The sequence below is a fragment of the Cornus florida genome, unplaced genomic scaffold (genome assembly GCF_030987335.1).
Source record: "Cornus florida cultivar Cherokee Brave unplaced genomic scaffold, ASM3098733v1 CherokeeBrave_3.0.0_Hap2_Chr11, whole genome shotgun sequence".
Taxonomy (NCBI): Eukaryota; Viridiplantae; Streptophyta; class Magnoliopsida; order Cornales; family Cornaceae; genus Cornus; species Cornus florida.
In genome coordinates, this window is record NW_026775581.1 from 80,425,102 (window position 1) to 80,442,356 (window position 17,255).

A 17,255-nucleotide genomic window follows, 5' to 3' on the forward strand; every position below is an offset into this window, starting at 1 on the left:
AAATCCAAGCATTTAAACCATATAGTTGAAAGAAATGATTTCATAATTCAACCACTAACATTCAGAGCACATCTAACACATCAATGACCCTATAATATATTTAAAATCATTTTATAAATATATTAAATCCAACTGGAATGCCTAAAAATAGTTCGGAAGATCTACCACTTTTCATATAATATAGGTAAATTATAATGATATTTCTTAATATTTGTCATAATAACAATTGTATACAAATGAGGTATTTTTTTTTTTATGAACAATGCTGGAAAATATAATATTTCCCTTTAACATATAATTCATTTTAATAATAAAAATAAAAAAAAATATCTCAACTTATAAAATGACAACATTGTCCACAATTATTAGGGTTTTCAAGCCCAGCCGTCCACCACTTCTCTTCCCCCTCCTCTGTCGCCACTGTCTTCAACCATAATCACGGCCACAGCCACTATACATCTGCTTGATTGGTGAGAGCGCCGCAACCAACCGCACTCCCAATGACCCACGCCATGGCTTACTCAATTAGGGTTCTCTAGTTCATCTTTTTCCACTCACCCCTTCCTTCGATTCTCTTGTTCATTTCTTTCTCATTCACTCTCTCGTTCTTCAGAGACTCTGGTTCATACAAGAACCCTTCAATCTTTCATCCTGGTGATTATTTCGCTCGCCTCGAAGGGACTAGCGATTATTTGGTTGTTTAAGTTGAAAGAGGTAAGGTTTATTACTACGATTCTCTGTATTTGTTTGCATGAAATTCTTAATTTCTCTCCATTTTTTTGCACGGTATTTTCTTCATTTTGCATGCTGTATTCCATGTGATTTTCATATCTTCTTTCCATATTTTTTGAATTTTCTTTTCAAACTACGAATTTTTCAAATGTTTTCATTGCTTTTGTTTTCAGTCTGATCAGGTCTAATTAGGGTTAGGGATTGACTACATTTGGGGATTTTTCAAGTGTTTTCGTTTGATTTTTGTTTTCAGTTTAATTAGGGTTAGGGATTGAGTAAAGTTGGGGGTTTTGTCAATTTGGGCTATTTTTATAGCGAAAAATTATTTGTTTCAAAATTTTATGCATCTGTGTGGCATTGGGACCATTTCAGATGTTATACTTTATTATGCATATGTGACCCTTTCACTTCGAAAAAGCAAATACCATTAAGTGGTTTGACATATATTTTTTATTTTTCAAATGACACATGGTAAACACTAAGAAAAATTACATTCACTGAGCACCATATGAATAGTTGGGGTCGACTCTTTTTTGGTCCAATGGATGGAATGACATTGGATGAACACTTTATTTTCTTGCAATGACTTGTGTGTGTGAAATTTTGTTCAAGTTGGATTTACAATGAAAGTAGGGATTTAACCTGGGTGGGGCGGGCTTCTTTTTTATTTTTTTTAAGTTATTTTTTTGTAACCCAAAATTCTTGTGCTGATTTTTTTTTAATATATGTATAGGTGAGAGAGAGAGAACAAAAGGAACTTTGGTAGTCTCTATTAGGGTTCTTATAGTTGTGCGATTTCAAGGGTTAGCCATGTCTCCTCAATCATCAGGTATCTAATTCCTATTATTCTTTGCTGATATATTATTTGTTTAGGTTTTGCATGCTTTCACATCAATTGGCAACTAACCTTTTTTTTAGCATCAAATTAATTCTTTTTACTTTCTGTTATTATATTGTTCTCATTTGATTTTAGGATAAGTTGTAAATGCAAATTGGTTTTTTTTTCTTCCGTTATTGGTAAGTTGTGAATTAAAATACTTTAAAATATTTATATTTCAACTTTCCATATATTTCAGAAATTCTCTTGCGTGGATAAAATTTTGTAATTTTAATATAGGTTTGATTCTTGCAAAATGAGTAATTGGAATGGGGGGTTTTGGAAAAGAGTAGGTGGTTTTATGTTGATTTTTATTTTCTGTTTCATTTTTTTTTTTTTTTAAAGAAAGTTAAGGTTATTTGCAATTTGTGTTCATTTTTTGTTTTATTTTTTTATTTAAAGAAAGTTTAAGGTTATTTTCCATCTCTCAAATATTGATTTCGGTATTGAAGTGAACATCTTACTAGTGTGTGTGTATATATATGTGTGTGTCAGTGTGAGTGTAGAATTTCCTCACTAAATCTTGTGAAATTTACAACAAAATTTATTGATGTTATCATTGGTAGTAAGAAATTGATGTCTTGAAATTGAATTTTTAAATTTTTTTTTTCAATCTAAGTTCTAATTTTAATGCAAAAAATCAACGTTACCCAACACAGCTATGTTTCTATATTATTATGATTTGTATTAAAAAGTCATTGAAAGGCTCATATAACAACCTATGGATCATCTTCTTCTTCATTGCCCCGTGGCTAAGGAATGTTGGGACTTGATGCTTTGTTTGTTTGGGTTCTATTGGGTTATGCCTCGCTCCTCTAGACAGATGGTTGAGGCTTGGAGAGGGTTCTCTGTAGGGGCCCATGCTCGTGATGCTTGGAGGGCTACGCCTCTTTGTGTGTGGTGGTGCATCTGGCTGGAGAGGAATAAAAGATATTTTGAGAGAAAGGAGAGGCCTATTTCTTTTCTTAAGTTCTCTATTCTTTCCACTCTTTTTTGTTAGGTTTCGGGTAGAGATTTTAGATCTTGTGAGGATATTGTTGTTTTCTTGGTCTCTTTGAAGGCTTAAAGGGTTGTTTTGGCCCTGTGTTTGTTCTCTTGGGATGCGTTTTCCTTTTGAACGCCTTCAATGCATTTTTTACTTATCAAAAACAAAAACATCCTATGGAGCACTTATTTTAGAAAGTGAGTGTTCTAAAGAGGTCCACACCACCAGGAAAAAAAATATATTGTCAGGAGATATAAAGAGAACACATATATATATATAGAGAGAGAGAGAGAGAGAGAGTGGAATAGTACTATTGGCTGAAATTTTGAAATTATATATCTGCAATTGAACCTTTTGAGTAATACAGGGCAGCAAAAGAGTAGAATAAAGGCTGTTATAATAATGATAAGAGTAAATGTATGCACCAATACATTAATTTCTTGCGCAGCTGTGCTCAAATCAAATGCACTTACAACGTTGACATCATCAACTATGTACGTAGTACATATAGCTCTCAATCCCTGTCTCTCTCTCTTCGTATAGCTCTGGTTGTGATTATTGGTTTTCTGATAACCTGCTTTGAATTCAAAGAGATAGTGTAATTGAGGAGAGAGAAGTTTGTTGAGCAACAACTTTATTTAAGACACAACATTTATGGAGAGAGAGAGAAAATAAACTTAAACACATATTTAAGCTAGCAGCAACCATACTTTATTTAAGGAGAGGGATCGAAATTCTTCAAGTTCAGTGGGAGAGATATACCTTAGCCTCGCTGCAATATGCCAGCTAGCTTGTAACGAGGTTTTAGCTGATATAAAATCACTCCCACTATAACTACATTAAATGCATGGATATTCTGAATTATAAATGGAGATAATAATTAAATATAATTAATTATGTAAGTATAAGCTGTCTTTCCTTGTCTTTTTCACTTTACTGTGTTAATATATATATATATATATAGAGAGAGAGAGAGAGGGGGGGGAACAGTGCCATCCAATTCTAGTGGATGCCATTTTAAACTTTTATATTTGTAATATTATTGCTCCACCAATCACGTATTGTTACATAAATAAAAATTAAAATAAATTTGACACAATTATCAAAAAAAAAAAACTTCTTTTTGTTACCATGTACACCACAAAATGATATCTTTGCAAAAAAAAAAAAAAAACTTCTTTTTGTTGTGTATGCCATATTGGATAACGTATTTAAAAGTGTGATTAATTGATTATCAATTTATTATAGTGTGCCATTACATTTATTAGTATTCTTATTGATTAGTATTCTCAACACTCTCTTTCTTATTGCTGCTGTTGTGATTATTGATTTTTTGATAACCTGCATGCTTTGAATTCAAAGAGAGACTGTAATTGAGAAAGTAGAGAAGTTTGTTGAGCAACCATAATTTATTTAAGGCACAACAACATTTATGGAGAGAGAGAATAAACTTAAAAGACATATTTAAGCAGCATTAAAGAATAATTATATAAGATTGTTAGAGTAGATTTTTAGATTGTCAACAAATCTTATATTTATGGAATTATTGTTTTTAGAAGCTTTTAGTGCATATATTATTTGTAATATTTGGATGTACGTTTGTAAGATATGAATTTTTAAAGTTCGAAAAAATTAAGATTTAAATAAAATGACATTTTGATCCAAATTACAAGTCTATGGGGGGATATTTGTACTTTGCCCATTTTATTGTCCCAGGCAAATTACCTTAAGAATATGACACGTATTAATCAAAGTGAGATACAAACCTTGCATGCATGTTGAGGGCAAGGCATAAACTCGTGAGTGTAGTTAATCCACTTATCCTAATTGGTTAAGATTCCTAAAATTAATTAAATGTCTCCTATCATTACGAGACATTTAAAATATAAATTTATAGGACAAAAGTGTCATTTTAACTTTTTTTTCTCTCCTAAATTGATTCATATACATATGTAAACACGTGTGTATTAATATATCAATAACATTCTCGTAATGAATTATGATTATTTTCTCTCTCTCTCTCTCTCTCTCCATATATATATATTTATGGATTCTTTTCTTTCTTTTTTTATTTGTCTTTAGCTATATGCCAAATGTTTATATAATTACTATATATGTATAGTAAGCTATATACACGTAGATGTATACTATGAGGAGAGAGAAAGAAAAAAAAAAAAAAAAAAAGAAAAAAAGAAGAAGAAGAAAAAAGGTGTTTATATATATACATGCTCTACAAGTGAAGAGAGAATAAATAATTAAAATGATATTTTTGTAGTATAATTTTATATTTTAAATGTCTCAGGAGACATTTAATTAATGAGAAATGATTCTTGCACCGAATAGTTGCAATGAGTTGCTGGATCTACTATTTTAATTGGTCAATTATGTAACAAATAAAGAAGTTGAACCCTCCACTTATTTGTATTTGGTATAAGTACGAATTAAAAATTATTCGGTTAGACAATTCATAGGTCTAATTCATAGTAAGCGTTCGGTGTAACAAATAAGGAAGTGGAACCCTTCATTTACTTGTATTTGGTATAAATAATCAATTAATAATTATTCGGTTAGGTTTGGTGTAACAAATAAGGAAGTAGAACACTCCATATATTTGTTTTTGGTATAAATAACTAATTAAAAATGATTCGGTTAGGCAATTTATTGTAAGTGTTCGGTGTGAGTATCACTATTCTTAATTAAGAGTAATAATACTTGCACCGTTCGGCGTTCGGCTATGTCTCTCTATAACAAAGAAAAAAAGTATATCATAAAGTGCTAATCACTTAATCATCCATGCAATTTTTTGAATCTATATAATAATAAAGTCAGTGGAATTCAGGATGCTTAGAAAATAATTCATTTTGTTCCATGTCTGCATAGTTTAACAATGTTGAACCACTACGTTAGAGTTTTTGTAAATGAAATGTAAACATAAAGGTGAAGAATATTACACGCATGAAAATATAGGTCAATTATTTGAAAAAATATTATTGTGTAAATACAACTATTGCTTATACACATGTTAATCATATATTTTTTTTAAACCCACCTGGAATGGAAGAGATGGCGCTAATAAAGAAAAAGACAAGAACCAAAGTATGCAATCAAGAATAAGAGAAGTAGGTCATAAAACTCTTCCTTATATTATTGCGTTTAAAAAATTCAAACATTATTTAATCTAGGATATAAATTAAAAATATTTTAACAAAAAATTTAAGCTCAGAAGGGCCACAAAAAGACTGGGTCATCGAGTTTGTAATCCTGATCAGATCCATGGCTGGGATGTAAAACCTGTGCAATTCCAGCTAACAACATCCGATGGTCAACATGAGGCTTGAATCAAGCTTTGAAAGCTTGGGAAAAAGAAAAGAAAAAAGAAAATAAAGGGGGGAGGAGAGAGCTGCAGGGAAGAGAGAGATAGAGAGAGAAAAGTGAGAAAATTGAACAATTCATATGATTAGTAATCCAACACCGACCAAATAATTCTAGTGCATTAGAAACTTAAAATTGAACAAAGGAGGTATTAGAAATTTAAAACTGGACAAAAGAGGTGTTACACTATGTAAAAGATTATCCAAATATATCATTCGAATTGCATGGGGTTTTTCCAAATAGATTATTCGGTGCTCCTTTTCTAAATAGATCATCCCAAATGGGTGCGGTTTTCCCAAATAGATTATTCGAACTGGATGCGATTTTTTTTGGGGTATCAAATTCCTATAAAATGCATCAAATTAATTAGCCACACACACACACACACACATATATATACATATACATATATATATATATATGTAGAGAGAGTATGTTAAAATATACCGAAAAGATAATTTCTCCGCTTTCTTTAACTATTTGACGGCACACGCCTCCCTCATAGTTGTATAGTTGTATTTCAGTCTATTTCCTGCTGGTACAGAAGAGCCATGGAAGCTAGAAGCCATACTCCCGTTTCCTGCTGGTACAAAAGAACCATGGAAGCCAGAAGCCATATTAACAGAATTGGTAAAACAGAAGAAAAACTTGAGAAAAAGAAAAGAAAAAAGAAAATAAAGAGGGGCGGAGAGAATTGTCGGGAAGAGAGAGATAAAGAGAAAAGTGAAAAAATTGAACAATTCATATGATTAGTAATCCAACACTGACCAAATAATTCTAGTGCATTAGAAACTTAAAACTTAAAATTGAACAAACGAGACATTAGAAACTTAAAACTGGACAAAAGAGGTGTTACACTATGTAAAAGATTATCCAAATATATCATTCGAACTGCGTGCGATTTTCCCAAATAGATCATTAGGTGCTCCTTTTTCAAATAGATCATCCCAAATGGGTGCGGTTTTCTCAAATAGATTATTCGAACTAGATGTAATTTTTTTCAGGACATCAAATTCCTATAAAACGCATCAAATTAATTAGCCACACACACACACATATATATATACATACATATACATATTTATATATGTATATATATAGAGAGAGTATGTTAAAATATACCGAAAAGATAATTTCTCCGCTTTCTTTAACGATTTGACGGCACACGCCTCCCTCATAGTTGTATAGTTGTATTTCAGTTTATTTCCTACTGGTACAGAAGAGCTATGGAAGCTAGAAGCCATACTCCCGTTTCTGCTGGTACAAATGAACCATGGAAGCCAGAAGCCATATTAACAGAATTGGTAAAACAGAAGAAACGCTAACCCTAATCATATTAGAAATATGTATACCCTTCTTCTGGGCTCTTCTGTTTGGGCTGTGAAGCCTTACTAAAATTGGGTTAGGGTTTCTTCTCACCTAATTTTTTTATAAAACTATCACATATGTAATAAATAATAACCTAATAAAATTTAAATCATACTAAATTTTAAATTATCTAATAAAATTCACATTACAAATTACCTACTAAAATTTAAATCTATAAAACTCTATCACATAAAATAAATTATTACGTACTAAATTTCAAATTACCTAATAAAATTCAAATTTATACTAAATTTTAAATTACTTAATAAAATTCAAATTACTTATTAATTGATATAAAAAGAGTTTGTATAAAACTTTAATACAAATTACTTATTTAAGAAATTTCTTATAAACAAATTAATAAAAGCAAATCATATAATAGAGAATATTATAGAAGCAAATCTAAGCTTGATGACTTCAAGTAATTCACTAGGGATAGAATATATATAGAAGCAAGTCTAGTCCACAGCTTTGCTCCATGCAATTGAAAGATGTGGAGTTGTCATCCACATCAATAAACCTGACACCCTCGTCAATAAACTTCATTCATCCCTTCAGTGTCTGACATAAATAAAAGAAGAGTAGATTAAGGATATAAATTTGATGTTAAAGGGAGGTGTTTGAGAATAAATCAAAATCTTGAGCAACCATTATGAATAAGTCAAACTTTCAATTTTAATTTTTCAAGTCGGTTTTGTCTCTCTCTCTCAAAAAAAAAAGAAAAAAGAAAAAAAAAGAAAGAAAGAAAAAAGTATGTCATAAAGTGCTAATCATTTAATCATCAATGCAATTTTTTGAATCTATATAATAATAAAGCTAGTGGAATTCAGGATGCTTAGAAAATAATCCTTTTTGTTCCATGTCTGCATAGTTTAACAATGATGAACAACTATGTTGGAGTTTTTTGTAAATGGAATGTAAACATAAAGGTGAAGAATACCACACATGAAAAAATAGGTGAATTTGAAAAAATATTATTGTGTACATACAACTATTGTTTATACACATGTTAATCACATTTTTCTTTTAACCCGCCTGGGATGGAAGAGATGGCGCTAATAAAGAAAAAGACAGAAGAACCAAAGTATGCAACCAAGAATAAGAGAAGTAGGTCATAAAACTCTTTTGAGTTATATTATTGCGTTTAAAAAATTCAAACATTATTTAATCTATAAGACATAAATTAAAAATATCTAATAAAAAATTCAAGCTTGGAAGGGCCACAAAAATACTGGGTCGTTGGGTTTGTAATCCTGACTAGATCCATGGCTGGTATGTAAAACCTATGCAATTCCAGCAAACAACATCTGATGGTCAACACGAGGCTTGAATCAAGCTTTGAAAGCTTGAGAAAAAGAAAAGAAAAAAGAAAATATAGAGGGGAGGAGAGAATTGCCGGGGAGAGAGAGATAGAGAGAGAAAAGTGAGAAAATTGAACAATTCATATTATTAGTAATCCAACACCAACCAAATAGTTCTAGTGCATTAGAAATTTAAAACTTAAAATTGAACAAAGGATGCATTAGAAACTTAAAACTGGACAAAAGATGCGGTTTTAAGTTTTAAAATAGAACAAAGGAGGCATTATAAGAAAATCGCATCCAGTTCGAATGATCTATTTGGGAAAACCGTATTCAGTTCAAATGATATATTTGAATAATTTTTTACATAGTGTAATGCCTTTTGAAAAAAAAAAAAAAAATGCCTACATTTTGGTATGATGATTAGGTGAAGTAAATCTCAAAGAAGACAATGATCAATTTTGATTTTGAAATAAATTCCTTAGCCTAAGCAATTTCTAAACTATTATTTGGAAAGTGGGTCTAATAACTGGGATTGCCATTGAAGGACGTTATAACATTTTTATTTTTTAAGTTTTATTTTAAATGTGTTTGGTAACAAAAGAAAAAATAGTTTTGAATGACAATATTTTAGGCCATTAGAACTTTTGAATGAAATTAAAAAAAAAAATTAATTTTTAAAAGACTAGAGGTTTTATTATTTAGATAATTGTTTTTTCTTAGACAATATATTTGGGAGAACCGCATTTAGTTCAAAAGATGTGGTTTTAAGTTTTAAAACTGGACAAAAGAGGCATTACACTATGTAAAAGATTAGTAGGTAATAATTTGAATTTTAGTAGGTAATTTGAATTTTAGTAGGTAACAGATTTAAATTTTATTAGGCAATTTGTAATTTGAATTTTATTAAGTAATTTAAAATTTAGTATGATTTGAATTTTATTAGGTAATAATTTATTACATATGTGATAGAGTTTTATAGAAAATTAGGTGAGATAACCCTAACCCAATTTTAGTAAGGCTTCACGGCCCAAACAGAAGGGCCCAGAAGAAGGGTATACATATATATAATAAGATCTATCAAATACCAATATCATTCTCATATTTCTTATAAGGTTAGGGTTAGGGTTTCTTCTGTTTTACCAATTCTGTTAATTTTGGAGTATGGCTTCTGCCTTCCATGGCTCTTCTGTACCAGCAAGGAAATAGACTGAAATACATCTATGAGGGAGGCGTGTGCCGTCAAATAGTTAAAGAAAGCGAAAAAGTTACATTTTCAGTATATTTTAACACACTCTCTATATATATACATATATATATATATATATGGCTAATTAATTTGATGCGTTTTATAGGAATTTGATGCCCCGAAAAAAACCGTATCTAGTTCGAATGATCTATTTGGGAAAATCGCATCCCGTTCGAATGTTCTATTTGGGAAAACCACACCCATTTGGGATGATCTATTTGAAAAAGGAGGACCAAATGATCTATTTGGAAAAATCACATTAAGTTCAAATGATATATTTGGATAATCTTTTACATAGTGTAATGCCTCTTTTGTCCAGTTTTAAGTTTCTAATGCCTCATTTGTTCAATTTTAAGTTTTAAGTTTCTAATGCACTAAAATTATTTGGTTAGTGTTGGATTACTAATCATATGAATTGTTCAATTTTCTCACTTTTCTCTCTCTATCTCTCTCTCCCCGGCAGTTCTCTCCTCCCCTCTTTATTTTCTTTTTTCTTTTCTTTTTCTCAAGCTTTCAAATCTTGATTCAAGCCTCATGTTGACCATCAGATGTTGTTAGCTAAAGTTGCACAGGTTTTACATCGTAGCCATGGATCTGGTCAGGATTACAAACCCGACGACCCAGTCTTTTTGTGGCCCTTCCGAGCTTGATTTTTTTGTTAGATATTTTTAATTTATATCCTAGATTAAATTATGTTTGAATTTTTTAAACACAATAATATAACTCAGAAGAGTTTTATTACCTACTTCTCTTATTCTTGGTTGCATACTTTGGTTTTTCTGTCTTTTTCTTTATTTGCGCCATCTCTTCCATTCCAAGTGGGTTAAAAGAAAATTGTGATTAACATGTGTATAAACAACACTTGTATGTACACAATAATATTTTTTCAAATTGACCTATGTTTTCATGTGTGGTATTATTCACCTTTATGTTTACATTCCATTTACAAAAACTCCAACATAGTTGTTCAGCATTGTTAAACTATGCAAACACGGAACAAAATGGATTATTTTCTAAGCATCCTAAATTCCACTGACTTTATTATTATATAGATTCAAAAAACTGCATGGATGATTAAGTGATTAGCACTTTATGACATACTTTTTTTCTTTGTTAGAGGGAGACATAGCCGACTTGAAAAATTAAAATTAAAAGTTTGACTTATTCATAATTGTTGCTCAAGATTTTGATTTATTCTCAAACACCTCCCTTTAACGTCAAATTTATAATTCCTTAATCTAGTCTTCTTCTATTTATGTCAGATACTGAAGAGATGAATGAAGTTTATTGACGAGGGTGTCAGGTTTATTGATGTGGATGACAACTCCACATCTTTCAATTGCATGGAGCAAAGCTGTGGACTAGACTTGCTTCTATTTATATTCTATCCCTAGTGAATTACTTGAAGTCATCAAGCTTAGATTTGCTTCTATAATATTCTCTATTATATGAATTGCTTTAATTAATTTGTTTATAAGAAATTTCTTAAACGCAATAATATAACCTCTTGTTTATAAGAAATTTGTTTATAATTAATTTGTTAAAGAGGAGTAAGAATGGGAAGTAAAGAAATACTAGCGTAAGACTCTCCTGAACTATGATCCTATTGCAAGAAACCCCCTGAAGTAAGCAAAACCTTAACCTCCTAAATTATCAATTTGTTGCACTCAGTGACCAGCCGTGAAGCAGTCGTTAACAGAAAAATGAAGTTACCTTTTAGCCCTTAATTGAACGACATTGTCTTAGTGGTTTTTTGTTCAACAGATGCTGATGTGGCATTGTAATCTCTAGAACTAATAAAGAAGCTACACGTACCCACATGACCTTATCAGTAACATCGGTTGTATCTAATACGTGTTCTTCTCTTGCGCCAAAAAGCACCAAATTAGTGCTTAACAATATGGCAAACAAGTCTTATATACGCTGTTGACTCTCAGTCTGAAAATTCCAGTAATTTTCCTTCCTTCTTGCTTCCAATTTCTCTATCTCAACCCTGATTGCTGGGTGTGTACTAAGTCTTGAAGAGATTCGGCCTTTGACGTTGCTACCGCGGTGCTAGGGTGTGTACTAGTTCGTGAAGAGATCACTGTGCGTCGACGAACTCGGCTTGCGGTTGAAATTATGTTGTGGACGTTTTTCTTGATTGACGACCATTTTTGGACCAATGTGCGAGGAGTTGTTGTCATCATTGTGCCTTCGTCGTGAACCAATGTGCAGATCCGAAGTTTACAGAGATTGACTGTGCTGTGTAGCCCATCGACGACTTCTCCGTTTGCTGACGTCAGTGGCTTCGTTTGAAATTGAGCGTGGTTCTTTGCTGTAGCCGAGAGATTTGCAGAGGCTTCACCGTCGTCCCTTGGCTGCTAATTGACTTGTGGTGGTCTCGATTCTCCATTCTGGACCTCGGATCCTTGTTTTTTTCTGTTGTCTGCAGCAGGCTGTGGTCCTCGCCGGCGTTGACAGTGAAGAAGAAGAGCGGTGTTTAGCTACGGATGTGGAGCTATCCCAACCTTGGTTTACTAAAACCAGGTTTGCAGATATCTGGTTCTGGTTCTGGTTCAACCTGATTCTGCAGACCGAAGAATGGTGTTTGGCTAAGAATGTGAAGCTATCCTAACCTTGGTTTACAAAAACCGGTTTTCAGAGATCCGGTTCTGAATCGACCCGAACTTCACTTCCTGATGGCCATACCCAAGTTATAAAGTTCTATATCTTTCACTCAATAGCATAAATAGCTACTTCATTCCCAGATTTACACACCAATACTCCAATTATCAATGATAAAAAAATGGGTTTATAAAATTATTTCCCAAAATCCTATATTTTTATGATTTTCAGACTCTTTCCTGCTTCGAATGTATATACAAGGAATGTATGTATATATATATATATATATATATATATAATGGTGAATATAATGGACTTTAACGGTTATAAGGGTATATGTGGTATTTTGTATTTTTACTAAGACACATGAGTCACATGCCATTACTCAATGTTAACTATCAGATGGTCAATTAACGGATTTTTATTTTTTGCAACAAATAGGATAGTTTAGGGAGTTAAATGTATTCTTTAAAGTTTAGAGGGGTTTTTGAGAAAGAGAAAAAAATATAGGGGAGTTTAGTGCACTTTACCAACTAGTGTAATTGATGAGTGAGAAGGAAGAGGAGTCGGTGCGGTGAGTTAAAGAGAGGAGAGAGAATGTGAAGTGGGTAGGGATGGAGTTTAAAGAGGAGAGAGAATATTACTCAAGTGGGTGAGGAAAAGAGTTCAAGGAGGAGAGCGAAGATTACTAAAGTGGTGGTTAGGGAAGGAGTTATGTTTCTTCGAAGAACAAACTTACACTTTCATCTCTTATAATATAACAAATTTTTATAATAAAAAATATTAAGAAATAATAGCGTACACTTTTTATAATAGAATAGAGAAAATTTCAATTCTTTCTTATAATATAACAAATTTTTTTAATGAAAAACAATTTGTGTCATTGCCCATTGGAACTTTATGCCTTCCTTCTGTGGGCTGTAACCCAAAACGATGGTTTTGGTGTCGGCCTAATAGCCCATCTTTAGACAAATTTAATGGGCTAGTTTTTAGCTGACTTGTTTTGTTTATTGGTTCATGAATAATAGCCCATCTTTGTACATTATCAAGACAAAATTTCTCTTCACCTCACCAAAGGTTTTATTATTAATTTTTTGGTTTGGTAATTCCTCACATAAATTTTACTAAAAAAACAATAATATTGCTTTTTGAGAGAACATGTATGTATTTAAATAGCATAAAGAACAAGAAGTTAAAAAGAACAAACAAGAAGAAGTTAAAAAGAAAAGATGATTTCTATTAAAATACCAAGAATGCATATATTAATTAATCTAAGTTTTATTTTTATAAAACATCTACAAAAGTTTCAAACTACCCTGCCAAAGTCATTCAAAATGAATGAATAAAAGTAATTAAATGAAATTAAATATAATTACACTACAATGCAATTCACTTTGCATCACTCTCCCCAAAACATCTATATTTTGTCTAAAGAGTTGCCTTGTTAAAAGTTTATCTTTATAAAAAAGGTTGACTTTCAAATTCAAAGTTTATGTTATATGTAATGAGAGGAATTCCAATCAAGCTATTCCTACTATTTAAGTAACAAGAAGAAGAATGAATAAACTCATAATTTCACTTCATCCTAGGTTCTCAAATTTCTCTTTATTCTCCCTCTTCTTTTTTTTTTTTTTTTTCCCCCTCACTGCTCATATATATATATATTTTTCTTCAATTTTGGATTTCTTCTTCACACTCTTATAAAACATAAACTTTCACATGTCTTTTATTACAAATATATATATACATATATATAGGGAGGCGATATTCACACTCCACTTTTCAACATTTGTATTATAATTTTAAATGAAATGACAATTCTAATCTTATCTTTACAAGTAAATAATTATTACTTTATAAATGACACAACTGCCCTTTCATTTTTTGTCTCCTTATCTCCAATTTTTAATATTTTAAGTATCTTTTGACATAAAAAAAAAATAAAATTGAATAATATTTTTCAAGGGACCAAAAAAAAAAAAAAAAATTTGTTATGTTGAATAAATTGTCTCTTTTGGCTGGATAAAAAAATAAAAAGTAACCATTTAAAAAATTATCTCTTTGGACATGAAGAAAATAAACCCTAAAAAAATATATTTATTGAATAAATTATCACTGTTGTTAAGATTTCAAATAATGATAATAATAATAATAAGTACAAAAGGAAGATGATTAAAAAAAATTATGTGTTTTAATAAGATTCCCCCCCCCCCCCCCCCAAAAAAAAATATATATATATATTTTTATTATAAAAAATTCCCAAAAAAAGTCCCTATGGAATAAATTATCCCTTTTAACTGTTAAAAATAAAATTATTAGTATAGAATAAATTATTTTTTTTTAGAGGACCTTCGGAAAAAACAAAAAGAAAGGAAAAAAAATTAGTAAAGAAAGTAAAGAACATAAAAAAAAATAATAATAAAAAATAAAGTTGTATAAAAGATAGTTATGATATTATAAATTTAAAAAGTATATATTAATAAATTTAAAAATTTGTGCAATTAGAAAAAAAAGTAGGGAAGTAGAGTGTCTCCCCCCATATACAGAGTATATAGTTGCATTTGCCTTACTCTCATAATAACTCATTAAATGCACAAATACCTTTTGGCCACACAAACACACAAAATTCACGACTTTCACCCTCTTGTTGTCTTTTTCCTAAATAGTACTGAAAATAGTACAATAAAAATAGTAAACTAAAAATATTCAATTGTATGGTGAAAGAGTTGACATCATTGTGTTGCTTTTTCAAAACTTTAATTTTCACGACTGTTTTATAGGTGTTGTAATGACTTGGTCAAATTTATGAAATGCAGAGAAAGCAGGATAATTCAGTTGTATGGTGGATGTGCTGACGTCATTACGTATACTTTGTTGCAGCTCCAGCTAGATTATAGCCAATGCAACCATCTACGACGAACGGTGAGAGCGCCCGAAAGAGAGGTAGATACGCAGTGTCGACATTATTGTTATTTGGAGTTCCAACAAAACTTTGTGCAGACAGAAAAAGAGTAGTCCTGATTCAGAATTTTTGAACTTAGAAAAATTAAACCCAGAGTGAGTTTGAGGCGAGAAAAAATAAAATAAAATAAATAAAAACTCTTAAAACTATTATCCAATTAGCAACTAATCTTACTGAATTATAAATGTCACATTGCCCCATCTCACGATCTCACAATCAAATTGATCAGTTGCGGTCACCTGACACACAATATAAAATTTAAGATTAATTATAATGACACTTCAAAAATTTGTCATAGTAACAAACATATATAAATGAGGTATTTTTTTAAACAATGACATTCCTGTCAAAAATTTCAACTAAACAAGTCCTTAAAAATTTTAAAAATACAATATTGCCCTTTAACATATAATTCGTTTTAATAATAAAAATAAAAATAAAAATAAAATCTCTCAACATGTAAAATGACAACATTGTCCGGCTTTTCAAGCCCAGCCGTCCTCAACCAAACAAGTCCTTAAAAGTTTGAAAATATAATTTTCCCCTTTAACATATAATTCATTTTAATAATAAAAATAAAAAATATCTCAACTTGTAAAATGACAACATTGTCCACACTTATTAGGGTTTTCAACCCCGGCCAGCCACCCCCTTCTCTTCCCCCCTCTCTGTCGCCAACAGCACTCCCAAAGACCCACGCTCTCTTCCGTTTCAATAACCGACCCACACTCTCTTCCATTTCTCTCGTTCTAAGACAACTAGGGTTTCTGTCCATATTTTTTTCAATGACCCACGCCATGGCTTACTCAATTAGGGTTCTCTAGTTCATCTCTTTCCACTCCCTCCTTCGGTTCTCTGGTTCATTTCTTTCTCCCTCACTCACTCACTCTCTCGTTCTTCAGAGACTCTGGTTCATACTAGAACCTTTCAATCTTTCATCCTGGTGATTATTTCGCTCACTTAGAAGGGACTGGTGATTATTTGGTTGTTTACGTTGAAAGAGGTAAGGTTTATTACTACGATTCTCTGTACTTGTTTGCATGAAATTCTTACTTTCTCTCCATTTTTTTTGCACGGTATTTACTTCATTTTGCATGTTGTATTCCATGGGATTTTCATATCTTCTTTCCATATTTTTTGAATTTTGTTTTCAAACTTGGAATTTTTCAAATGTTTTCATTTGATTTTGTTTTTCTCTCGGCATGTAAATTTTATTTACTTATATATATATATATATAATACAAACACACACTATTGATTTGTTTCAAAATTTTATTTTCCTATGTATCTGTGTGGCATTGGGACCATCTTCAGTACAAATTTCTGTTGTACTTTATTATGCATTTGTGACCCTTTCACTTCGAAAAAGCAACACCATTAAGTGGTTTGACATATATTTTTTATTTTTCAATTGACACATGGTAAACACTAAGAAAAATTACATAGTTGGGGTCGACTCTTTTTTGGTGCAATGGATGGAATGACATTGGATGAACACTTTATTTTCTTGAATTATTTTATTTTATTTTATTTATTTATTTATTTTAATGTATAGGTGAGAGAGAAAGAAGAAAAGGAACTTTGGTAGTCTCAATTAGGGTTCTAGTTGTGCGATTTCAAGGGTTAGCCATGTCTCCTCAATCATCAGGTATCTAATTCCTATTATTCTTCCTCTACTTTTTAATCTTTGCTGATATATTATTTGTTTAGGTTTTGCATGCTTTCACATCAATTGGCAACTAGCCATTTTTTTTTAGCTTCAAATTAATTCTTTTTACTTTCTGTTATTATATTGTTCTCAT

At 31.0% G+C, this 17,255-nt stretch overlaps 1 long non-coding RNA gene across 1 annotated transcript; it reads left to right on the top strand.

Annotated features, from left to right (window-relative positions):
- The first annotated feature begins 273 nt into the window (after positions 1-273).
- Positions 274-6,669, top strand: LOC132281166 (uncharacterized). Its single transcript, XR_009471714.1, has 2 exons — positions 274-714; positions 1,466-6,669. It is a non-coding gene; the product is annotated as an uncharacterized LOC132281166 (long non-coding RNA).
- Positions 6,670-17,255: the final 10,586 nt, after the last annotated feature.